This window comes from Nuphar pumila, chromosome 4 (genome assembly GCF_984573655.1).
Source record: "Nuphar pumila chromosome 4, dmNupPumi1.hap1.1, whole genome shotgun sequence".
Lineage (NCBI taxonomy): Eukaryota > Viridiplantae > Streptophyta > Magnoliopsida > Nymphaeales > Nymphaeaceae > Nuphar > Nuphar pumila.
Window position 1 is genome coordinate 39715446 of NC_143252.1, and position 26138 is coordinate 39741583.

A 26138-nucleotide genomic window follows, 5' to 3' on the forward strand; every position below is an offset into this window, starting at 1 on the left:
AATCCCATTCGACTTTATTTCGATAAAATATATCACTTATTTTATTAAATTCTATCTTTTTTAGAAATTCGATTCTGAATGCGAATTTTACTTAAATCAACTCAAATCAACTTTACTTTTTCATAAGATGTATAATTCATTTTAGGCTAATTTATATTTTTATACTTTTTTCTCATAGAATTTATTATTAATTATTATTTTATTTATTAGAAATATTATGAAGAATCACATGTATTACTTCTGAATTAGATTTAAAATTCTAGATTTAATTTCAACAAAAATACAATTTATTGTATTTTTCAAACTTGAATTAACATTCAATTAAGTCTTTGATTTAGATATGAATCAAAGTCAAATCTAATTGTAATATTTGAGACATCTTTATTAAATTCGAATTTAAATCCAATTTTGATCCGAATTTAAATTTTCAAATTGATAAACTTCAAAAATTGAAATCAAAATGTAATAAGACTCCAAATAGAAATGTACACTTAGTTCAAATCTTAAATAATATTAAAACTCAAATTAAGTTTCAGTTAAGTTCAACTTAAACTTAGATTGAATCTGATAAAAATCAAAATCTTGATTGAAAATAAATTCTCAACCCGCAATTTAATCTAAATCCCAATTTATACTTGAATTATAATTAATTTTTTAGCTTAATTTTAAATAATATTTTTGGCTTAAATTCACTGTTGTTTCTTGTAAAATATCAAAAAATTATGGATTTTACAACAACCCTCACAATTGTGAGTGTTGTGGTGAGGGGTTCCGTGGATTTAGGATCATTCATATCTGAACTATGTTAAATCGTGTGTTAATTGTGTTTGTACTTTCATACATTTCTATATCCATCACCCTCATTTATGGTATCAGAGCTACAACCTGGGCATTATGGCTTCTTCAACATCCTCAGGTGCAAAAGTAGAGTTAAGTTCTATCTTACTTGCTCCAACTATTTTACAATATTTTTTGAGTACTAAGCTATCTATGAACAACTATTTGTTGTGAAAATCTCAATTCATCCCACTATTGATTTCATATGATTTACACATATTCATTGATGGATCTAGACCATGCCCAATCAAATTTATTATAGGAGAAAAATAAATCCCCAATCTTGAATATGTCAAGTGGCAATGCCATGATCAACTTCTCCTGAGCTGGCTTATCTCTTAACCGAACATGTTCATACACAAGTTATTGGATTATGAGGTATAGTAAGAATTGAAAGAGACGCATGTTGCTCACTCTCGATCACGAGTATTACAATAAAAATATCAACTCTATAGTCTTAAAAGGAAGAGAAAAGTATTGATGAGTTATTTCAACATGCAAATTCCATAACCCATCAATTGGCCATGGCAAGCAAACCTATCCTAAATGAAGATCTTGTGTTATTTATTTTACAGGCTCTTCTTATTGTGTATGCAACCTTTAGAGTATGCTCCTATCAGAGAAAGCATGATTGTCAAACTCCACAACAACTAGTCATGATGTCACACCGACGACAAATTTCAATAAATAGTCAAATAGTAATTTCAATAACCTCATGCTTCTACGTGAGGTTATTCAGACGAAAGATGGATACCGAGCTCAGGTGCCTTCCATCATATAACATTAGATTTGAATTCCCTATCTCTCCATTCTAACTATCAAGAAAGTGATACAATCAAAGTTGGTAACATGACATGTTTGCACATGTTGATGATTATATTTTATCTAATGTTGAAACTAAATTTGCTTTACGAGATATATTGCATTTTTCTCAAATTAGAAAACAACTATTATGTTTAAAGATTTACTCAAGATAATAATGTTGTTTTTGAATTTCACCCATCTCATTGCTATGTTAAGGATTTGGTAACAAGAAAAAAACTCTTACGAGGAATGATAAAAAATGGATTGTACAACGTCCACCTCAATCTCAGTAAGGAGGCTCACGTTGGAGAGCAAATTACCACTTCACAGTGGCACTGTTGATTAGGTGACCCGGCTTTGAGAGTCGTCTAATAAGTTATTTCTAAGTTTAAGTTGTCTTTTATTAGCCATATTGAGTTTAAAGTGTGTTATGTGTGTCAAAAAAATAAAACATCATAAATTTTCTTTTGTTGATGATGTGCATGAGATTTCTAAACCCCTAGAGTTAATATTTGCCGATGTGTGGGGCCCTGCCATGGTTTATGGTACTCAAGGTTTTAAGTATTATGTCAATTTTGTGGATGGTTACTCTCGATTCACTTGGATATTTTTTATGAAAAATAAATTTTGATGTGACCACCATATTTCAAAAATTTAAAGCTCACGTTGAAACATTGTTGGTACAAAAATCAAGTTTTTGCAAATTTATGGTGTAGGAGAGTTCAAGGTCCTGGATCTGTTTCTTAAAAACTCTAGGATTGAACATCGTATTTCTTATCCACATACCCAAGAACAAAATGGATCAGCCAAGAGAAAACATTGACATATTGTCAAAATCGGGCTCTCCCTCATAGCTCATGCCCATGTCCCAACTTAATTTTGACCTTATGTTTTTTCTATCTCCATTTACCTGATTAACCGTTTACCTACATCTAACCTGGGACTCAAGTCTTCTCTTGAAGTCCTATTCACACAATCACCAAATTATACATTTTTAAAAATTTTGTGATGTGTTTGTTATTCTTATCTTAAACCTTACCAAGCTCACAAATTAGCCTACAAGTTCTCCCATCATATTTTGTTAGGGTATAATCCTAATCACCATGGTTATTTGTTCCTAAATCTCATAAACCAAAAGGTCATTATCTCTCATAATGTTATTTTTGATGAAGAATCCTTTTCTTTCAAAAGCCAAAAATGTGTGCCTAAACCTAACCAGATGAATCTCCTAATCTATGTTCCACTCGTTGTCATCCCTCCTCTGTATGTGACTCTTACCAACTTCGTAGATGCAACTTCCTTCTTCTCTTCCCTCACCTGCATATGAAACTTTTTTTGTCATTGACGTTGAGACTACTACCTTACCTATTCTGACCAGCCTAACCCTCTTCCCTTCCCCACCTCTACCTCAACGAACTCACCTGACAATTACTCATTCTCAAGATGATACCCTTAAGTGTAGATAGTTTCAAGCCACCGAGTATCCCTTGCCCATTTCTCTTATGTCTGAACTTATTACCGACATTGAGCCTACAACATTTAAACAAGCTCAATCTCATTCACATTGGCATGATGCCATGCACATAGAGTTTTTTGCCTTGCTAAAAAATGACACTTGGACTTCTGTTCATCCCAATCCTTCTCAGAATCTTATTGGATGTAAGTGAATTTATCATATTAAAAAGAAGGTTGATGGTTCTCTTGAGAAGTACAAGCCCTGCCTTATTACTAAAGGTTTTCATCGGGAAGGTGTTGATTATTTTAAAACTTTCAATTCAATTGTTAAACTTCCAACTATCCAAGTTGTTCTATCTGTTTATCTCAGTCAACAGTAACCCATACATCAACTTGACATTCACAATGCCTTCCTTCATGAGTCTATTAATGAAGACGTCTATATGGAACAACCACCTAGGTTTCAGGATTTGCACTTTACCCTCTATGCATGTAAGCTTAATACAGGTCTTTATGACCTTAAACATGTCCTTAGAGTGTGACACCAACATCTTAGTAATGCTTTTTTGGCCAATGGTTTCATGGAATCTAAGACAGATGCTTCTCTATTCATTCTATGCAAACACAAATTAATTGTCTATATCCTGATGTATGTTAATGATATTCTTATCACAAGAATCTCTTCGTCATTTGTTCGCTCTCAAATTCAACAACCTAGTCAGAGTTTTGCATTGAAGGATCTAGGCTCCTTACATTATTTCTTAGGCATTGAAGCCATTCATATTTCAGATGGTCTTTTACTTTCACAGTGGAAGTATGTTCTTGACCTCTTGCACTAGACGTCTATGCTTGGTGCTAAACCAATAAGCACTCCCATGACTGCCTCTACTCATTTTTAATCTGATGGGCCTTCCTTTCATTATCCCACTCTCTATCACAGTGTGGTGGGTGCCCTCCAGTCTGTGACCCTCACTTGCCTTAATCTTACCTTTCCATCAATAAGGTTTGTCAAAACATTTGAGTGTTGTGAAGCATATTCTGTGATATCCCAAAGATACTCTCTGTTTCACAAGCTCAACGTCCTGGTTAGATCTCTGCCAACTCTTTGGTGCGATAATGTTTCTACTATGTACCTTGCTGCAAGAGAAAGCATATTGAGATGGATGTGCACTTCATCCGACACTACGTTGCCAAAGGTAGACTTTAAGTGTCTCATATCCTTTTGTCCAACCAGTTAGCCATCGTCATCACTAAGCCGCTACCAGTTCCATGATTTCAGCATCTCTGCTCTAAACTCAACGTCTTCAGGAGGATGTTACAATACACGATCTAGATTATGTAACTGAATCCAGATTAAGTGTTGTTATCCAAATCCTTCCCAGTAAAAGAGTCCTCTCAAGCAAGGATTCCAAAAAAGCAAGACTCCAAGATCAAGAGGAGTTCAAAAAAAGGTCATTGATAAAAAAGGAGATAGTAGAAAATGTTCAACTGAGACTCTTGTAAATTCAAGAGTGTCACATAAGGACTCTCTAAAATCGTCTCTCTTCTACTTATACTCTTGAAGCGCCATGCTAAATGGCCTCTCTTGTAAGCTCTATATAAAGACATCAATGGAAGACGCCCCTCTCAGTTGTGAGTGTTGTGGTGATGGGTTCCATGGACAGAGGATCATTTAGATCCGAACCACGTTAAATCTTATATTATTTGTGTTTGTGTTTTTGTGCATCTTCGTATCCGTTGTGCTCATTTAAACGTGTGGTTTATGCGGAGTGACTGCAGAATCTTGCACTCATTTATTTTCATTGCAAAATCGTATGTGGTGTTTAGAAGCAGATGTAGTTTGGGAGGAAGTGGAGATCTAGTGACATCATCATGGGATCATTTAACACCTGGTCTCAGGTCTGTTGGGTGAATAAACAAATATATTGTGTTTGGATGGTGGCTTTTTAACTTGTCATTAAGAAAATTTGGGAATGCAGAAACAACATGGTGTTCGATAATGTGGAAGTTCAACCATCTAGAGTGATTGAACACATTTTTAGTATCTGTTTGAGAATACTCATCACCCTATTGGAAGGAATTGGAGATATGTGAATAGATGGCAGCCACCTCCACAAGGCTGGCTTAAGAGAGCGGATCGTATAAAAGGGTGGGTGACATTAGCAGTGTCACCCACCAATTGCTAATGTCATCCACCCTTTTATACGATCCACATTCTTGTCTCAAACTCTCAGTGTACGGTCATATCATCATAATTGGTGGGTGAGTTATACAAAATAATGGTATTTTTTGCTAAGAATCAGGCAGTCACTCAAAGAGAATGGAGCTGGAGGAGAGAGATTATGGCAGACACTCAAGCAAGTTACCTTATCATTGAAAACTCTCGGCAAGATGTGGTGCAGGTTGTAAATCAGACAATGATAGAAAGGCGTTGGGCAACCCAACCTGATCATGAGACTATGGGGTTTCTCAGAAGGATAATTACATTCCAGTTCAACCGAGCAACATATAGACATCTTTGGAACCCTATTTACTTTGAATCTATTAAATTCATTGAAACACAACCAACTTTTTAGATTCAACCATTCAGAGTTGTGCAAGTTTTGGTAAAAAGTTACAAACTGCGCTTCCCCTTGTCCGGTAGAAGCATCATAACGCTGGTATCTCCAGCTCACGCTTCCTATCCCTAAAAGATCTCTTAAAGATAACTATGGCAACAATCGTTACTTGATATACTTTCCTTCTTGTTCGGTGTAAGGAAGCTATAAATACCTTTGTAATCTTGCTTAAGAGATATACAAAATAAAAGAGATGAGCTGAAGCTTTACCTCATGGATATAGGTTGTATAGCCGAACCACATTAATTCTTTGTCGTGAGTGTCTCTTTTCTTTGGGCTTCTACAAATTGTTACAGAGCAATGCCTACAAACCGTGACACTCTCAGTGGCCACACCATGTAAATCGTAACATGATGTTATTTATAAATCGTTACATATCCACAGATCGTAACTATCTTGGTGGCCACACCGTGTAAATTGTAACATGATGTTATTTACAAATCATGACATGGCATCAGAGCCATGTTCATCCTGATCGTTATTTCTCTCTTTCTCTTTTCATGGCGAATACAAATATATCCTTCATGTCGACCAACAACCAAGATCAAACTGGTGTAGTCCATGATTACCAAAATACCTCTTTAAAGATCATGACTGTCCCATTGAATGATCAAAACTATACAACATGGGGTAAGTCTGCGTCTCTCTTTTTAAGCGGCAAGTCTAGATTAGGACATGTGACTGGAAGAAAGCCAAAACCAAGTGAAACCGATCCCAGTTTTGAAGAATGGCAGTCCAATAATGACATGGTGATGACATGGTTGTTGAACTCGATGGAACCACACATTGCAGACAACTTTATGTATCTGGATTCAGCTAACGCCGTATGGGACGCAGTTCGAGACATCAATAGGCAACAATATAATATAGCCTGCAGGTACCAACTTGAACAAAATATACATAGTTTAAAACTTGAAGATTCATCGTTTAGTGATTATCTTGCTTCTTTGAGAGGAATGTGGGATGAATTTGATTCATATATCCCTCTAATTAATCATCGATGCCATCTCCTTCAAGAAATGGAGAGAATAGGAGAAACTTTTTCAGATGTTGGCTGGACTAGGGCCGCAATACGAGCAACTTAGAAGCCAAATTCTTATGACTCCAGAGTTGTCGTCTTTGAGTGCAGCCTATGTGACAATTATGCGTGAAGAATCTAGGCAAAATGTGATGAATCCTAATATCACGAAAAACCAAGATGATGACAGATCAACTCTTATTGCTCGCTCTTCTACTCTTCCAAAATCTGAAGAAAAGGACGATAAAACTCAAGGGGTTGAGTGACAATGTACAAAAGGAAAGAAACCCTATTGCTCCTACTGCAAACATGATAATCATACAAGAGAAAAGTGCTGAAAGCTAAACAAGAAGCCAAACAACTTTAAGGGAGAAAATAGTCGTACCATGCAACAAGCGAATAAGATGCAGTCTGACCCAAAGGAAAGTAAGGATGACTTTTTAACCGTTGAAAAATCAAAACAAATTTTGCAAGATTATGGTCTCTCAAAGAATGGAATGGCAACAATAGCTACAAGAGAATAAGGTATTCATTCTTCATGTTCTTGTTTTACTGTACAACCTAATGACACAAGTACTTGGATTGTTGACTCTGGTGCATCCGATCACATGAGTGGGGAGGCTTCATGTCTAAGGGAAATACAGACTAACATATCTCCTAAATATGTTTTTGCTGAGAATGGGTCATTAATGCATATTAAAGAAATAAGGAAACTTGATCTACTTGGTAGATGTGATTATGCCTTGTTTATGCCCACTTTGACAACCAATTTACTCTCTGTTAGCAAGATTACTAAAACATTAAATTATAATGTCATTTTCACTCTTACTGAGGTCATGTTTCAAGATCAAACGACAAGGAAGATGATTGGTAAAGGAATGAAGTCGCGTGACCTTTATGTTTTTGAAAGAGAGAATAAAGCCTTTACAGCTACCAGAGTAGATGAAGGACGTTTATGGCGTTGCAGAATGGTGCATACTTCAAACTGTGTGTTGCAGAAATTGAAACCTGGGCTTACCTTTTGTGATGAATGTGAAACATGTAGGTTTGCTAAAATGACTCGGCAACCATTTCCCATTTCTGAAAGTGTTTCTTCTCATAAATTTGATCTAGTTCATTCTGATGTTTGTGAACCATCTCCAATTGTGTCACATAATGGTTATAAGTATTATTTGACTTTCATTGATGATTTCTCAAAATCCACATGGGTCTATTCACTTAGAACCAAAGATGAAGTCTTTGATAAGTTTACAAATTTTTATAGAATGGTGGAAACACAATTTAACTGTAAAATCAAAACTCTGAGAACTGACAACGACACAGAATATGTTAATGACAAATTCATGAATTTTAGAAACAATCATGGTATGATGCATGAAACCACATGTGTTGGAACACCACAACAGAATGGAGTCGCTGCGAGGAAGAATCAACATCTTCTTGAGGTAACTAGAGCTTTTCTTTTTTAAATGAACGTACCTGAATTTTTTTAGAGTGATGCAGTACACACAACCTGTTATATTATAAATCATCTTTCTACACACTTTTGAAATTTAAAACTCCCATTCAAGTCCTTAAGGGGAGCGATCACTCAATTTCATATTGTAAAACCTTTGGATGCACTGTTTATGTCTGGAAACACCCAGCTCATAGGAGCAAATTTCAGTCTAGAACGATTAAGTGTATATTTCTTGGTTACTCACCCTCATAAAAAGGGTATAAATGCTATGATGGCCAAAGGCATAAAATGAATGTATCGCGTGATGTTCTATTTGATGGAAGCAAGCCTTATTTTTTAGACCGTCAAATCAGTGATGAGAAAAATACTACATATGTTCCAACATTACCCAATGTTGATCCTCATAGTGAGATAACCGTTGGAGAAGATCTAGCTCAGAGCAATCAAGGTCAAACCGAACTAACCATGGAATCCCTACATCATGATCAGGAGGTCCAATTGTGTCATTCACAACACACCATTCACATGCCTAGTCGGTTACAAGATTTTGTTACCTTTTCGGCTATGACTTATCTGATTGAAAAGCAGGTTCAATATAATAATATCTCTCCAAGATATGAGGCTTACCTTACCGAGATATCTGAACACCAGGAGCCAAAAACCTATGAAGAAGCATGTAAAGATAACAGATGGGTAGTTGCAATGAAGGAAGAATTGAAAGCTCTTGAGAAGAATGGAACCTGAGAAGTTGCAAATCTACCTCAAGACAAAAAGGTAGTAGGATGCAAGTGGGTGTATAAGATTAAATTCAAAAGTGATGGAACTATAGAAAGGTTCAAAGCCCGTTTGGTGGCAAAAGGATATTCTCAAATTGAAGAAATTGATTACACCGAAACCTTTGCATCAGTTGCAAAGATGAATACTCTCAGAATTTTGTTATCCATTGTGTGTAACCAAAGGTAGGATTTGTTTCAATTAGACGTTAAAAATGCCTTTTTGCAGGGAGATCTCACTGAAGAAGTATTTATAGAAATGCCACCCGAACATCCACAAAGAAACATCTCAAATGCTGCTTACAAATGCAAGAAGGCTATATATGGTTTAAAACAATCTCCCCAAGCATGGTATGCTAAGTTAAGTCAGGCATTAGAAGGTAAAGGCTTCAAAAGGTGCGTCTCTGATAATTCCCTGTTTACAAAAAGAAGAGACAATCAGGTTACTATGATATTAATATATGTTGGTAACATAATTGTAATCGACAGTCATGATCATGGGATCAAGGAAGCAAAAGAATACCTACAAAAGGTGTTTGATATTAAAGATTTGGGAAGTCTAAAATATTTTCTTGGAATTGAAATTGCGCACTCAAAGAAGGGATTGTTTTTATCTCAAAGAAAATATGCTATCGACTTGTTGACCAAGACTGGTAAGCTAGGAGCAAAGCCTATTGATACTCCTATAGAAGTAAATCACAGACTCGAAAGAATCGAGTCTGAACTACTTCAAGATGCCAAGCAATATCAGACAATTGTGGGTAAACTTATTTATCTAACTGTAACTCGTCATTATCTTTCTTACGCTGTAGGTGAAGTTAGCAAGTTTATACACAAGCCACATAAGATTCATATGGAAGTTGTGGACAAAATTCTTAGATATATTAAGAAATCTTCAGGTCAGGGTCTCCATTTCAAAAGGGATAATCATCTTGATATTACTGGATATTCAGATGCTGATTGGGACGGAAGTGCTTTGCATAGAAAGTCTACTATTGGTTTTGACATTTTTGTTGGAGGAAATTTGGTTGCATGGAAAAGTAAGAGGTAAAAGGTGGTCTCCAGGTCAAGTGCTGAAGCTGAATATAGAGTAATGGCTAGTACGACATGTGAGTTGATATGGGTCAAGGCTCTCATGAAATAAATTAGATTTGATGTTGAAGAGCCAATACTTATGTATTGTGACAATAAGGTCGCCATTCATATTGCTGCAAATCCGGTATTTCACGAAAGAACTAAACATATAGAGATAGCCTGCCACTTTGTGAGAGACAAAGTTCAAAACAAAGAGATATCTACTCCCTTCACAAGGGAGTCCGAGCAGACATATTCTCTAAGGCTGTCACCAAGAATACTCTATATTATGCTCTTGACAAGCTGAGGACCTATGACATATACGCCCCTCAGTTTAAGGGGGGTGATAACGCTGGTATCTCCAGCTCACGCTCCCTATCCCTAAAAGATCTCTTAAAGATAACTATGGCAACAATCGTTACTTGATATACTTTCTTTCTTGTTTGGTGTAAGGAAGCTATAAATACCTTTGTAATCTTGCTTAAGAGATATACGGAATAAGAGAGATGAACTAGAGCTTTACCTCGTGGATGTAGGATGTATAGCCGAACCACGTTAATTCCTCGTCATGAGTGTGTTTTTTTTCTTCGGGCTTCTACAAATTGTTACAGAGCAATGCTTACAAATCATGACACTTTCGCTGGCCACACCATGTAAATCATAACATGATGTTATTTACAAATCGTTAGATATCCACAGATCGTAACTATCTTGGTGGCCACACCGTGTAAATCGTAACATAGTGTTATTTACAAATCATGACAGAGCAACTAGTGCACGTCACCTTGTGTTGAGACGTTGCAAGTTCAAATCCCAAGGGTATAGTTGTATAATTTCTAACTCCAGCATGCCTTTCAAAAAAAAAAAAAACTTTTGGTGAAAAGTTTCACAAGATCCCCAAAGTCACCTGATGCAATTGGCCAACTTAATTGGGAGGGTTGGGAGCAGTGTTACTTCAGCTCCCTACCATCCATGAAACTGGAGATGATGTTGATGGGTCACTGTCTAGAAGAAAATTAGAATATTGGATTTGCTTTAGAAATGCTTAGCTGCTGGGCGATACTAAGTGGTCTAAGCCACCATCTAAACAACCATTTATTTCCAAATAGAAGATACCCATGCTACAACCACTACAAGCTCGTTTGGTGTAGTAGGGGATATTTTACTGTAGAAGAAAGAATATTCATGATTTTGTTGGGGTGGTGGAATCCTTTTATTTTGGTGAAACCACACTTGAAATGACATGGAAGGGAGAAGATTAAGCAATTTGATCACCACAAAAATCCAAATATTCAAAAAATCCGACTCTTGTTTTCTGTTTAAACCGTAAAAATGATCACTTTTTAAATATTTTATGTTGTTATATTTCTAGAGAGAGAGAGAGTTGTCTGGGATAGGCCACCATGGTTGTTAGAAACTTAGAACAAAAAATTTACTGTGTAACTTTTTGGAAGCACCCAATTCAATGTCAAAGAAGAATGAATGTAGTAGGTGAGGCACATTCAACACTCCATTAACCCAGGCTTTAAAATCGGTGAAGGCAAACCATCTTGCGCAGAGAAATAAATTTTTTTTTTTTATATTTACATGGAAAAACTACATCACTGATTTAACTGTGCTGGCTCTGCCTGCTTAACTCGAACTCATGGTCGTTGCCCTGACAGCGTAAAACTCCATGGGCTTACCCCTTGTTCTCAAGGAGTAGACTCGCTTCGGCTTGCACAAGGAACGATGTTCATGAGATTTAAACCTAGACCACCTGCCTAGCGGCCTAGGTCCCAACTCATTATGCCAAACCTCCTTGGGGCTTGCACAGATAAATACCTTTCAGCTTTCACCCCAATTTTTTTTCTACTGTTCCACTTTTGTGTTTAGAAAGGTCTATCATGTGTTGTTGGTAAAGGTAAAATAGAAACTAACAAAACTTTAACGGCACGTTTGCTGGGCCTCAAGTGAGAAACGGCCTTCCACTATATATGGTTAAAGAAGAATCATCATTTGTCCCATTTCTTACTATGCAAGCAAACGAGAGGAAATGGAGTAATGAGATTTAAAAGCACATTTGAGACCATTTTACTCAGTTCTCATCTGATTTGAAAATACATTGTCGGCACTGAGATTTGAAATCATATGAGTTTGAATCACAAATGATTTTGATCTGCATGAGATGTAAGCAAACATGGCCTAAATGTTTCTCACCATTTTGTTTGAGGAGAGTTCCCCACCAATATCTTTGTATTGACATTTTTTTCTTGAAAATATTAGGCCTTGATTTTAGATTTAAGAAGGAAAGGACACCAATAGTGGCAACTTTTGACGAGTTGAGATCAAAGGAGCGGCTAATTTTCGGGTGTTGGTGGGGGGTGAAAAAGTCACAATCAAACAATAAAAGAACAAAAGGAAAAGAAAGAAAAGAAAAGTATGAGAGAACGTACCAAGAATTAAGGGGCCCACATGAGGTTTGTGCACCTAAACATCCACCATATATCGTTGAGCAACTCCCCCTCTTTGTTCCCACCCACAGCCCAACCAAGAGGCTCTCCATCTCCCTCCCTTCTCCTCTCTCTGTCTGCCTTCCCTTCCCTCCATCTCAAGATGGGTTCTCAGACTGAATTCGCAAGCGTCATGTCCGACGACGAGGCATGCGAGTTCGCGATGCAGTTGGCGAGTTCGTTAATCCTGCCCATGACCCTCAAGGTCGCCATAGAGCTGGATCTCTTGGAGATCATGGCCAAGGCAGGGGAGGGAGCCCAGCTTACCCCCGCTGAGATAGCCGTGCAGCTGCCCACCAAGAACCCGGAGGCCCCCGTCATGCTTGACCGCAAGCTAAGGCTCCTGGCCGGCCACAAGGTGCTCACTTCCTCCACTTACACCAATGAGGATGGCAAAGTCCACAGGTGAAAAAACTCAACCCCTCTTTATGCTCTGCCCCACGTTGCTTGTTCATGTGATTGATTGCTTGGGTAGCAGATTCAAGTCACATCCGATCTCCACTGCACATCTCACTTGGGAACTGTTAATCACATGAGAATGGTGCATATCGCTTGCACGCATTTTTATAAAGCCCAAGATTTATTGTGGGAATTAGATATGTATACAATCTGAACTGATTTGCCCTTGAGCTTGTGGCAATGATTAGGGATGACGGTGGACGGGGGGGCGCGGACAAGGTCTTCATCCCGGCCCCATCTTAAAATCCTATCCACCATCTCCGCCTTCATCTCTGCACGGGTTTTGATTTTAACCTGCATCCTCACCTTCATCTCTGTTTCATCTCCGATTCAAATAGGGCGAGGGTGGACGGGCTCCGTTTCTCCTCAGTCCACTGTCATCTCTAAAAAAAGATTGGAGACAGGGCTGAGCAGGTTAAGGTGGGGATCAGGAATGGATCGAGGAGGGAAAAGCGTAAGTTCATCACTGCATGGGTTTTGATTTTAACCTTCATCCCCGTTTCATGTCCTCCATCCTCGGTCTAAACAAGATAAGGCTCCGTTTCCCCTGCAGATTAAAGTGCTGAATTATAATATCCATGCCTACCCTTCATGGAAGGTTCTAACATATGACAGGAACCTGTCATATGTTAAGTAAGACGATGCCACGCGTGCTCTGTGGTCTCCCAAGGGCTGTATTCGGACTGGGTATGACTGGAAGCTGACCTAGACTGGATCCTGCAGGACCTGGGTTCTGTAATAATGAAATAGGCTTGATTGGCTACTAGGTGCAGGTCCACATGGTCTGAGTCTGGACCAGGTATGGTTATGAAATTTCATCTCAGACCCAGATATGTTTGGAACTGGTCTGAATGATTTTCCTGGCACTGGAATCCAAACAGTCAGAAATATCACCATTTTTTTTAATATATCGACATTTTCGCCTGATTTTTGCACTAGATGTTACTTTGCAGCAAAAAATTCAATGCTTCAAAATATCATTTTCGTAAATATCAAATTTGAATGTGATATTAAATGCAAAAAGTGAATTTTCCATTCTTTTTGTATTATTTACTTGTTATATTACTATAGTTATATATATATATATATATATATATATATATATATATATATATATATATATATATATAAATCACTTATATTTTATAATTTTATATATAAGGTTATATTTCTCGAGAAAAACCAAAATTTTTAAAATATTGTGAGATCTCCCGAGAATAAGATTTGGGACTATGATCCAAGCATGTCCTAAAATCTTGCAAGGAGACCTGTTATGGGGCAGTCACATAATTCTTGTATATAACGCATTTGATAAAATGAGGGTCCATTTTGCAGTATTACACAAATCACCATATTACTCATTCATGATAAATCTCATAGTTGAATAATTTTAGTTCTTTAATCAGACTCAGTTAATTTAAAATTTGAAGCTTTCTTGACTGGTCATGACCCGGGAAATCAAAATTAACAGGCGGTATGGAGTAGCCCCAGTCTGCAAGTTCTTGGTCCGGAACCAGGACGGCGTGTCCGTGGCACCTCTGGTCCTAATGAACCAAGACAAGGTCTTGATGGAGAGCTGGTACCACCTCAAGGATGCAGTGCTGGAGGGTGGCATCCCCTTCAACCGGGCCTACGGCATGACCGCGTTCAATTACCATGGCATGGACCCGCGGTTCAATCGGGTCTTCAACAAGGGCATGTCCAACCACTCGACCATCACCATGAAGAAGATCCTAGATACCTACAGTGGGTTCGAGGGTCTGCACTCCTTGGTGGATGTTGGGGGTGGGATTGGAGCCATCGTGAGCCTCATTGTGGCTAAGTGCCCACACATCAAGGGCATCAACTTTGACTTGACTCACGTCATAGACGATGAATCACAGTTTCCTGGTGAGTTCGATGACCCACTAAAGTCAACAAGTAGATGGTGATCAAATTTAAGTAGGGGTTGCCAATGGGTTGGACCTATGTTAGATACCGGATCCAACCCACATCCATATAGCTGAATATGGGCATACAAATCAAGAAACGAATACCATTTGTGTTCCCCCGATTGATAATTGGGTCTGGTCTGGATTATGAATTTTGTCAGGTACGCAAGTATTTTGCATGCATAATTCAAAACTATGCGACAATTATCAGTGATATTTTGAAAAATATCATGCTTTCTATTGCATTATTTTTGAAAGCTTTCATGAAAAAAATCGTGATATTTTCAAAATGTTTCCTTATTTTAAGTAACACGATATAGACAGTTTATATTTATATGTGCAAAATTTACCTTTTTAGAGTTTTATATATAATTCTAATATCATCATTTTTTGTATTTGTTGAAGTTTTCCTGAGGTTCTATGAAAAAAAACATATTTGTTAATATATCTTTGAGATTTTCTTTATAGTGATTTTTCCGAGCATTGTGACATTGCTTTAGGTCCTGGTAAATACAATGCCACTTTTTATCCCAAATGCATCAACTCCTGTCCCAACTACCAGTTTCCAAACAGCCAACAGGTGGTAGTGTGACCAATTCTTTGCCAAATGCATTAACTCCTATCCCCCCCAGTTCCTAGATTCCATGCAGGGCCTTATAATACTATCTGACACACACAAGTTGGATTTGGATTCTTATTTTCTTCATGGGACAAAACCGAAAACCGAAAACCCAACTATGCATTTGCTGGGCCGGATTGGGTATCATCAAATGGATTGGATATCTCAATTGTTGACATATAAAATACTGACCATATTTGTTGGCTACTTACTGCCTATATCAGGGGCGTAGCTAGGATTCATGCGAGGTGGGGCAAATAGGGGTGTAGAAAAAAAAATTTGTGTGATAGTCGGGGGGTTTCGGGGGCAGCGCCCCCGAAAAATCTTTTTTTGAAATAAAATAAAAAATGGCTACAATTATTAATAAAAATCTATTTCATATGGACAAATCAAACTATTTGCTGCAGTCAGGGCTGGGCTAAAAAATGGAAAAAAATCTATTTCATATGGAATCAGGGATGAGCTAGGACTGGGCTTTTAAAAAAAAATAAAAAATTAACTGTTTCGGGAGCCCAGTCCTGCCCCCCTAGCTACGCCTTTGGCCTATATCTTTGAGCCCACAAGGGCTCCACTCGTTTGCCAGGAGTGATCGCTTCCGAATATCACCAAGTTGACCGGGACATCACAAGTTCCAAACTCATGCTGGGTACCTCAAAGGTTTTACCAATTTGAGGCCAACAACCATAGTGACAAAAAGTTAAAAACGACAGGAAAAAAACTTGGGAGATTTTGAAAATTTTCATAAATCTCGTTATTTTCTTCGGCAAAATCTGGAGAATAAAAAAAAATTTAAAAATATAAAAATAAATTTTATAAGAAAATATAAATAAAACACATTTAAAAATAAAAATCTTTGGGGTTTTCATGATAAAATATCTTTTAAAAATATAAATATCATGATATTTGTCACGATTTGAAAATCTCGCAATAAATTGCTCTTTTAAACTTTCTGGCAATTTCTCGCAACATATCGGCCAGATTTTTATAAATCTGGCGATATTTGTCACATAGAGGCCAACTAATATCCGAGATTGATCACGAGGGGTTTCCCTTAACCTAGCAACAAAAAAGAGAAAGAGCAGATCTGGTCATCAACCAAATCACTTTTAGAAAAGTGATTTGACATCCTCACCGCCTCCAATATACACATAGACGATGAGGTCTTGTGAGATGAATCAATGGACGGTGAAGATGTTAAATCACTTAAAGTGATTTGACAGATCACCTGATCTGCTCTCTCTAAAAAAAAAAAAGTAAGACACTTTCCTATATGTTGAATTTGCATCAAGCATAAGAAAGGCAAGCCAACCCTAAACTAACCCCTGGCCGGCAGGGCAGAGTACTCATAAAATTTATGGAAACAGGGTTACAGTCAATGTGTGTGTGACTTCTGAGCCCATATAACGAGACATCTGAACCATAACGGTGGTTTCTCCTTGTTATCGTAAAGAAAAAAAAAAAATTGGCAAATTCCGGTTGTAGGACACATTAACCAAGGTAAGTTCCGACCCGCATAAGAGGCGTTTGCTGAAATTTTTATTCGTGCTGCAGGAGTGGAACATATTGGGGGAGACATGTTCGTTAGCGTGCCCAGTGCAGAAGCCATCTTCATTAAGGTTGGTTCCTCTGTTGTTAATTGATGAAAGTACTAAGAGTCTAAGAGACCTCGGATCTCGGATCTCAGGTGATCTAAAATCCATGTATTAGAGATCCTAGGATATCGGGCCTGACCACTTTTGCAGAACCATATGGGGATCTGGGGTGCATCACATGCCAGACGTAGGGCACTCAATGGGTCGGTTTTGTCTTGCGCACCCGACCTGACACAATCCGGGGTACAGGCATAAAAATTGCGAACCCAGATGTTATTCAGATGAGCCTGAACTAACATGTCAGGAGTGGAACCGGGAAACCCACTCATCCCAAAGTCACCCCTATCTTTTTACCCCTCCTTGGGATTTCATTTCATTGATGCAAGTTGTTTTGATCAAATGAGATTCCACAGATATGATCTACATTAAATTGACATTTAAACTTAGCTCTAACTTATGAGCAGGATTTTTTTGGCAATTTAGAAAATCACGTGTTGACAAAATGCAAAATTATGGGAATTAAAAAATCATATTTTCTCGTTGAAAAAAATACTATTCCAAAGGGTCGATTCTTACTAAATAGACCATACTGAATCCATCTGTAAGGGTCAGATTTCATCCAAACAACTTGCATCATAAGATTTAAGTGGGGGTACGAAGACCGGGTATGAGTGGACCTGAACCAAAGATCTTTGGACCCAGTGCGATATTGGGTGTCATCTGTTGTGCAATTGATCAAGCCTTGGTTGTGCATGTTGTGAAGTGGATACTTCATGATTGGGGTGATGAGCACTGTGTGAAGTTGTTGAAGAACTGCTGGAAAGCTCTGCCGGAAGACGGCAAGGTGATAGTGGTGGAGGCAATCTTGCCTGAGACGGTAGACCACAGTTATGCAAGTGCCGGAGTTTTCCAGCTTGACATGATAATGTTGGCCCATAGCCCTGGTGGGAAGGAGAGGTCTGAGAAGGACTTTGAAGCATTGGCAAAAGGCTGCTGGGTTTGCCGGAATCAAGCCCATCTGTTGTGTCTACAATTCCTGGGTCATTGAGTTCCACAAGAAAATTTTACCAAGGACCAAATGAAGTAAGGAATGGTTCTAGGGCTAGGGTTGTGGGCTTTATCTGGCTTGGTCTTTTTTTTTTTTCTCTTTATTTGTGTGAAATGATTTGCTTTTTGCGGTCTATTCATTATATATTACACTTAATATAACATATTTCACACATTTTCTATGCATCCTTCTCTTCGTATTTATATTTTATGCACTTTTTTTTATATATTATACTTAAAATATATAATATATTTGGTTGTTAAAAAATTAGCTTGCCTCTTAAAGAAGACATGAGCAGTCAACTATAGTTGGATTTAGGGCTGTCAAAGGGTTGAGTTTGTATCGGGTACCCAACCCTAATTTCAGGGCTGATCTGAGCACTGTGCGGGCTGGGTTTGGGTTATAATTTTTATCAGGTACCCCGCCCGACCCAGCTTTTTTTGCCAGGTACCGAACTTTACCCTAGTGTTTTTTTATGTATTTTAAGTAAAAATAAACATCTCAAATTATAGGGATGCGAGTTTGGGATTTCAATTTTGTGACCCGACAAAATCTGAACCTAACGCTTTGTTATTTGGTTGGGTTTGGGTACACCCTCATGGGTTGGGGATCCGACCTGTTGACAGCCCTAGTTGGATTGGTACTTTGTTTCTTGATAACCCTAATGTACCACCACGTATCAAGCACCAGTTATGAATAGAGACCTCACAATAGAAAACGGGCTCACCCCAACCCACAAATAGTTAAGCAGAAAGGTTGCTCTGAATTTGCGTCCAGAGACGGGAGCTTGTTGGATCTGGGGTCGGACACAACAAGAGCAGACTGTGCATGTTTGCTCTGGACTAGGGGTGTCAACGGGTTGGGTTTAGCCGGACCCAACCCTATAGGGTCCGGGTATGGTGACAAATTAGAAGGCAGGATTAAGTCCCGGGTCTGGACACAAAAGTCCAATTAATACATGGATCCGGGTATAGTTTGTAAAATTTTATACTGACCTGGGCCCGGCCGGAGTTCCCATTAAGATCCACAATTTTTTAATGTGAAAATGATAAAAAATATTATTTTACCCGGTATGGTCTGGGTCTGGGTCTGGTTCTGGTTCATGTAGTTCTTATCGGGTCCATGTAAGGTTTCTCTTATGGTAGACCCAATTAGACTTGAATCCAAACCCGATACTATACCCAAAAACTTAGTCCAAGTCTGGTTCCACCTGGGTCTGAACCAAACCCGACCCGTTCATCTTTGTTGAATAGGGCCTGGTCTAGAACCTTATCCAATACATTGAAACTACAGGATGCAAAAATGCAAGAAGGGGGGGGGGGGTCTGCATGATTGGTTCGAGGGAGCTATTTGGTGGGACGTTGTAGGTTCAAACCCCAGTGGTTTTGAGTAATAACTGGTGGGGTCGGACTAACCCCAGCTTGCCTTTCAAAAAAAGAATGCAAAGAGGAAAAGAGAAGGCATTATGGATGAAGGATGCAGGTCCGAATAAAAAGGGCAGTCAACGGGTTGGATATCCAACCAATCAGGATGCGCCCGAACCCAACCAAATACCATGTAGTCGGGTTATTGCTATGTTGGGTCTAGAAAATGGAAGTCCAAACATGACCCCTATAATCTAAAGAAAGTATTTAAGATAAGTTTAAAAATCATAGGAAATAATTGGGTCAGGTTGGGTTGGGCCCCATATCTTACAAAATAATAGCTCAAACCGATCCGCATATTATCCCGGTTGTGGTCGGGCCGATCCAAGCATTTTTTGGACCATACGTAAAAATCTGGTTCCGGACAAGTCCAGTCCGAGCCACACCTGAGCCATTAGCAACCCTAGCTCGATAGGTTTCGAAATTTTTGTTTTTTAGGGAAAGTTTTGGGAAAAATATCAACATATAAAACATATAACATGCATATATATACATACATAAAAATGCAAATAAAAAATATGGACAATAATCAGATTTGGTTCGCGGTCCGATTTTGTTCAGATGTAGGCAAATACTGAATCTGACCTAATCAGATTATGCAATATCTAATTTCGAGTTGGACCTAAATTCAGATGAAAAAAAGCTAAAACTGAATCCGAATCCGACTGGCTTAAATAGCTACATTGCATATATTAGGAATCGGATATACGTTAGATTATATTTCAGTTTGAATTTGAATTCGGGATCCGAGGCAACACTCCACCAAACCGGATCTGATTGCAAATCCGATTCTACTTGTGCTACTGAATTCGCCTTAACAGACTCAGATTTGATTGGATATCCAACCGGAACCGGAACTGCTGATGTCCCTAGTATTGGACCAGCCTTTAACATGGGCGATACTCATGATATTAATATTTTAAACCCGGACTTGAATTGGGATCCTGTGTCAGGTTCAAAGTTGGGTCTAGCATGATCTGGTCCCTATCCAATGTGTTTGCATCCTTACTGTGGATAAGCAGTGATCATATACTGCTTAATCTGGTAGATTCCCTTAGTCAGATCCAGGTCTGCAGGGTTCATAAAGGCCCAAATTGGATCTAGGTCAAACTAATAATATTTGGTTTCTACAGAACAACTACCCCATTAACGTACTGGACCTGCATTTGTGTATCCAAGACTGACTAACATCAGGCACACATCACAAAGGATTGGGTAAAGCCTTCACATTTAGGGATGCAAACGGTTCAGATCCGGAACAGGTAAACACATGGGGAATCGGATCCAGATCAGATCTAGAACTGCCAAAAATTGCAAAACCGCTATCTTGGATCAGATCCATTTGCATCCCTACTCACATTGAGCATATATAGGGTACCAAGAAGTATGGAGCTTTGGCTACTCCTTCATGCAAACTAAACCAGTTTGGCTTCGGATTCGGATATCAATTCCTATTCACTAACACGTACTAGCCCTTGTCCTGCGGAACAAACAGGCGATACGGTATGGGTCCTCCGTGCAAGTTCCTGATCCGAAACGAGGATGGTGTATCTTTGAGCCCACTACTTTTGATGCTCCAAGACAAGGTATACATGGAGAGTTGGTATCACCTCAAAGATGCAGTGCTAGAGGGTGGTGTCCCATTCAACAGGAAGTATGGAATGAATGTCTTTGAGTACCATGGCAAGGACCCAAGGTTCAGTCAGCTCTTCAACAAGGGCATGCACAGTCAATCGGCCATACTCATTTGAGGATCCTAGACATAGTTTAAAAACTCACTGGGTCAACCCGGTGTCTCGGTTTACTCGACTTGGATCGCCCAGTCACTAGGTCAAAAATTAAATGAGTACAAACTCGTTTTAATCAAAACTTGGCAGAGTCACCGAGTTGACCACTACAAGAAAATAGGTGATTAGCGACAGAATTTAGCAACATAATTATTCTGTCACTAATTAGCGACGGATTAACGAGAAAAATATATCCGTCGCTATAATCAATGAAATTTACGATAATAGCGACTGAATGTATCCCCTCCCAAATTCCGTCGCTAATTAGCGACGGAATTGCGACAAACAAATTTCCGTCGCTATGTTGCGACGGAATGGGCGACGAAATATATTCCATCGCTGTGTTCATAAATTTCGTCTATGACGGAGTAGCGACAGAATTAATCCATCGCTAATTATCGATATACCTAATCCCAAACCTCTTTTCCTTTTCTTCTTTCCCTGCTCCTGCTCCCGCCGTTCGTCGTTCACCCGCTCCCGCCGTTCGCCTGCTCCCGACGTTCGCCGTTCGCCCGCTGTCGTTGCTTCCGCTGTTCACCCGGAGAAAGGTACGCCCGCTCCCGACGTTAGCCCGGAGAAAGGCAAGGGGTTAACCCCCGTGCCTTTCCGGCACGGGGTGGGTTAACCCCCTGCGTGGAAAGGCAGGGGGTGCCTGTTCCTGCAGGGGGTTAACCCCCTGACGGAACAGGCAGGGGTCGACCCCCGTTCCGGCAGAGGGTTAACCCTCTACCTTTCCGGCATGGGGGTTAACCCCCTGCCTGTTTCTGTAGGGGGTTAACCCCTTGCCGGAAAGGCAGGGTGTTAACCCCCTGCTGGAACATGCATGGGTCGACCCCCGTTCCGGCAAGGGGTTGGAAAGGCAGGGTGTTAACCCCTTGCCGAAAAGGCAGGGGGTTAACCCCCTATGTTCCGGATGGGGGTTGACCCCCTGCCGGAACAGCAGGTGGTCGACCCCCTGCTGTTCCGGCGGGGGGTCGACTCCCCTGTCGAAACGCAGGGCTCAACTCCCTGTGTTCCTGTAGGGGGTTGATCCCCTGCGGTTTCAGTATAGAGGCCATTGGGCTTCTCAAGGCCTATGCAAAATATTTTATTTTGCCTCAGTTTTTTTTTTGTGTGGTGACTTTATTTTAAAACATTATTTTTTGTAGATTTCTCAACGGAACCCAATTGTGCTCAGCCACCCGTGGTAAGTAAGTGAAAAAAACAATGCAAATCGGGTAAATACCCGTGGTGCGTAAGTGATGCAAGCGTATCACATGTTATTTAATTTGTTAGATGTAACACTTTATTTTTCACACATTAACTTAGTTGTTGATATTTAGGGTTGCTTTGTTGGAGTTTGGAGATCATGCTGGGCATGATTTTAATGTATGAATATGGAAGTGTTCTTATTTTTGGAGTACGGAGTTCATGCTAGGCATGATAGTAGTTAGTGGAATATTAAAGTGTGTTTGTTGTAGATACATGTTTGCCATTTGTTTAATATGAATGATTACAATGTATTGCAATGTTTGATATAATTGTATTCATGCTTGCATGTAGTTACTTTCAATTTAATGTATTTTTCATGTGAAATTGTATAATAAAAGCATGCTACAAATGATTGTATCGTGTCATTAATAGTTTGCACATGAAAATATTAAGTTATCAATGCATGCATCATAATTCTTGTTATTGTATGACATCATATATTGCATGATAAATTTGATATTTTCTTCATCATAGCATTCTGATGGTTCTCTTTTAATTCGTTAGGTTATTATTCGTAACATCATAAGAAAATGACTTAAAACCGTGAATGGATGTACCGTAGGATAGTGGACAATGAGTTATCGCATGAATATATGGATGGTGTTGAAAGTTTTATTGAATTTGCAACGGCAAGTGTCAGTACAGTAGATCTCACAGGTCGGATTAGGTGTCCCTGCAAGATTTGTAAGAATAATCGATTTGTAGAAGACATCACCTATACAGGAAGGGTTTTGTGAGTGATTATCAGAACTAGACGTTTAATGAAGAAGAATTTAGAAACAATTTTGATGCACGGGTGAATGTGGTGCACGATAATCCATATATGGATTTGATATTTGATGCCGCAGGAATAGAACTGGGTTCTGCTATGAGTTCTAGTGATGTAAGAACTTCCATAGATGAAAAATCACCAAACGATGCAGCTAGTAGATTTTATGATTTACTTAGAGATGCTGATGAGCCACTTTGGAACGGTTGCGAGAGTCACACTATCTTGTCTGCAGTTCTTCAACTAATCAATTGAAGTCCGAGTATAATTTGAGTCAATCATGTTTTGACCGTTTGTGCATGATTGTGAAGAGTATGTTTCCCAAAGATGAGAAATTGCCACAAAATTTCTATCGTGCGAAAGTTATGGTCAATGCTCTAAGTATGAGTTACAAAAAGATTGATGCTTGTCCAAATCACTGCATGTTGTATTTCAAGGAGCAGAAAAACAATATATCATGCCCGTCATGTGGGCATCCTCGGTTCAAGACAAAGAAAAGAGGCAATGGTAGCACGAGATCAAAGGAAGTTTCATACAAGTCGCTCCGCTACTTTCCTATCACTCCTAGATTGCAGCGATTGTATATGTCTTCAAGGACAGCTACACACATGAGATGTCATGCAAATAAAGTTCGACACGATAAAAACAAGATCACGCATCCTGTTGACGTTGAAGCTTGGAAGCACTTTGATCGTACTCATCAGAACTTCATAATGAAAGTGCGAAATGTTAGACTCGATCTATGTACAAATAAATTTAGTCCATTTGGGGGTAGATAAACTCCATACTCATGTTGGCCAGTATTTGTAACTTCATACTACCTTCCACCAAGCTTGTGTATGAAACGTCCAAATCTTTTCTTGTCTATGTTGATCCCTGGTCCGACCTCACCTGGCCAAAATCTTGATGTATATTTAAGGCCATTGATTGATGAACTAAAAGTACTGTGGGATGACGGTGTTACCACGTATGATGCAAAAAAAAAAACAAAATTTCAACATGAAGGCCGCTGTTCTATGGACAATCAGTGACTTTCCTGCATATGGTATGCTATCTGGTTGGAGCACACATGGGAGGTTGGCATGTCCATACTGCATAGAGGATTCCAAAGCTTTTAGATTGACGCATGAAAGGAAGCCTTGCTGGTTTGAGTGCCATCGTCGATTTCTACCCAGCGACCATCTGTTTCGACGACAACAGAATGCGTTTAAAGCAGGCACAACTGAAATGGAAGGTCCATCCACAAGATTGTCTGACATAGAGATTCTAAGAAGATTGTGATACTTTCCAGATGTATTAACAGATGCCCGCAGTCCTACACCCTTCCGTGGATTTGGGAAGGATCACAATTGGATGAAGAAATCTATTTTTTGGGAACTACCGTATTGGTCGACCCTATTGATACGACATAATTTGTATGTGATGCATGTGGAAAAAAATATGTTTGATAATGTGTTCAATACAGTAATGGATGTTAAAGGAAAAACGAAGGATAATCCGAAGGCCCGTATGGATTTAAAAGTAATATGTAAAAGACCTGAATTGGAACTCAAAGAGTATAATGGCAAAGTACTGAAACCAAAGGCAAAGTACGTGCTTGGACCTGATCAAATAAAACATGTATGTCAATGGTTGAGATAATTGAGATTTACAGATGGATATGTCTTTAACATTACTCGGGCTGTGAAGATTGACGATAGACAGTTATATGGGTTGAAGAACGATGATTGTCATATCTTTATGTAACGATTGATACCCCTAGCATTTCATGATATGTTAGACAAACCTATATGGGGGGTATTGTCTGAGTTGAGTGGATTTTTCAGAACATTGTGCGCATCGGAGGTCATAGTATCAGATGTAAAGAATCTCGAGGACTCTGTTATCACCACTGTTTGTCTGCTAGAAAAGATATTTCTGCCAGCATTTTTCGATGTTATGGAACATTTGATCATACATTTTCCATATGAACTAAGGGTTGATGGCTCTGTCCAATATCGATAGATGTACCCATTTGAAAGATATATGTTTTTTTATATTTTTATCTTTAATGACAGATATTTAAAATTTGAAATGTATATTTTTGCCAGATGGATTTCAAATTTCTCATCTATGTACTTCGAACCTCACATTCCAACACGTTACACATGCCCGCCCCGTAACGATGATGGAGAACAAGTAACTGTAGCTGACAAGTTATCGATATTTCAACCACTTGGGCATGCATTTAATAGTTGCCAATCAAGGCACTTGACAGATCGAGAGCATGACACACCACACATCTATATTCTTTTTAATTGCTCAGTGATCGACCCATACATCGAGTAAGTATATGTAGTCGCAACACAATTATAAATCCTTTTATGTTCTATACGTGGATACATGGCTCGATAATATAAGTATTTGTGGTTCGCAGACGATTTGATCTGGAGTTGCGAAGAGAAGTTTCACATCTCACTGATGCAGAAGTACAAAAAAAACATGAAACTAAGTTTGTGGAGTGGCTGAAACAGTTGGTAAAAAAAGCTAACATAAATTTTGTATTTGTAAACAACACTAAGTTACTTAATTGGTCGTGATCACAATCATTGTTTATGTCTGTGCGTAGGTCCGCCATGGTGATGTTAAAGATCAAGAAATATGTGATTTAAAAAATGGTCCGACCAAAGTTGTGCAATGCTACAACGGGTACATCGTAAATGGTTATCGATTCCATACAAAAGATTAC

The 26138-nt window shown here is 38.8% G+C and overlaps 1 pseudogene across 1 annotated transcript; it reads left to right on the forward strand.

The window, feature by feature from the left end:
• The first annotated feature begins 12567 nt into the window (after positions 1 to 12567).
• On the forward strand, positions 12568 to 18298 carry LOC149840069 (caffeic acid 3-O-methyltransferase-like; annotated as a pseudogene). Its single transcript, XR_016431525.1, has 4 exons — positions 12568 to 12935; positions 14461 to 14879; positions 17091 to 17155; positions 17895 to 18298. The product of XR_016431525.1 is annotated as a caffeic acid 3-O-methyltransferase-like (transcript).
• Positions 18299 to 26138: the final 7840 nt, after the last annotated feature.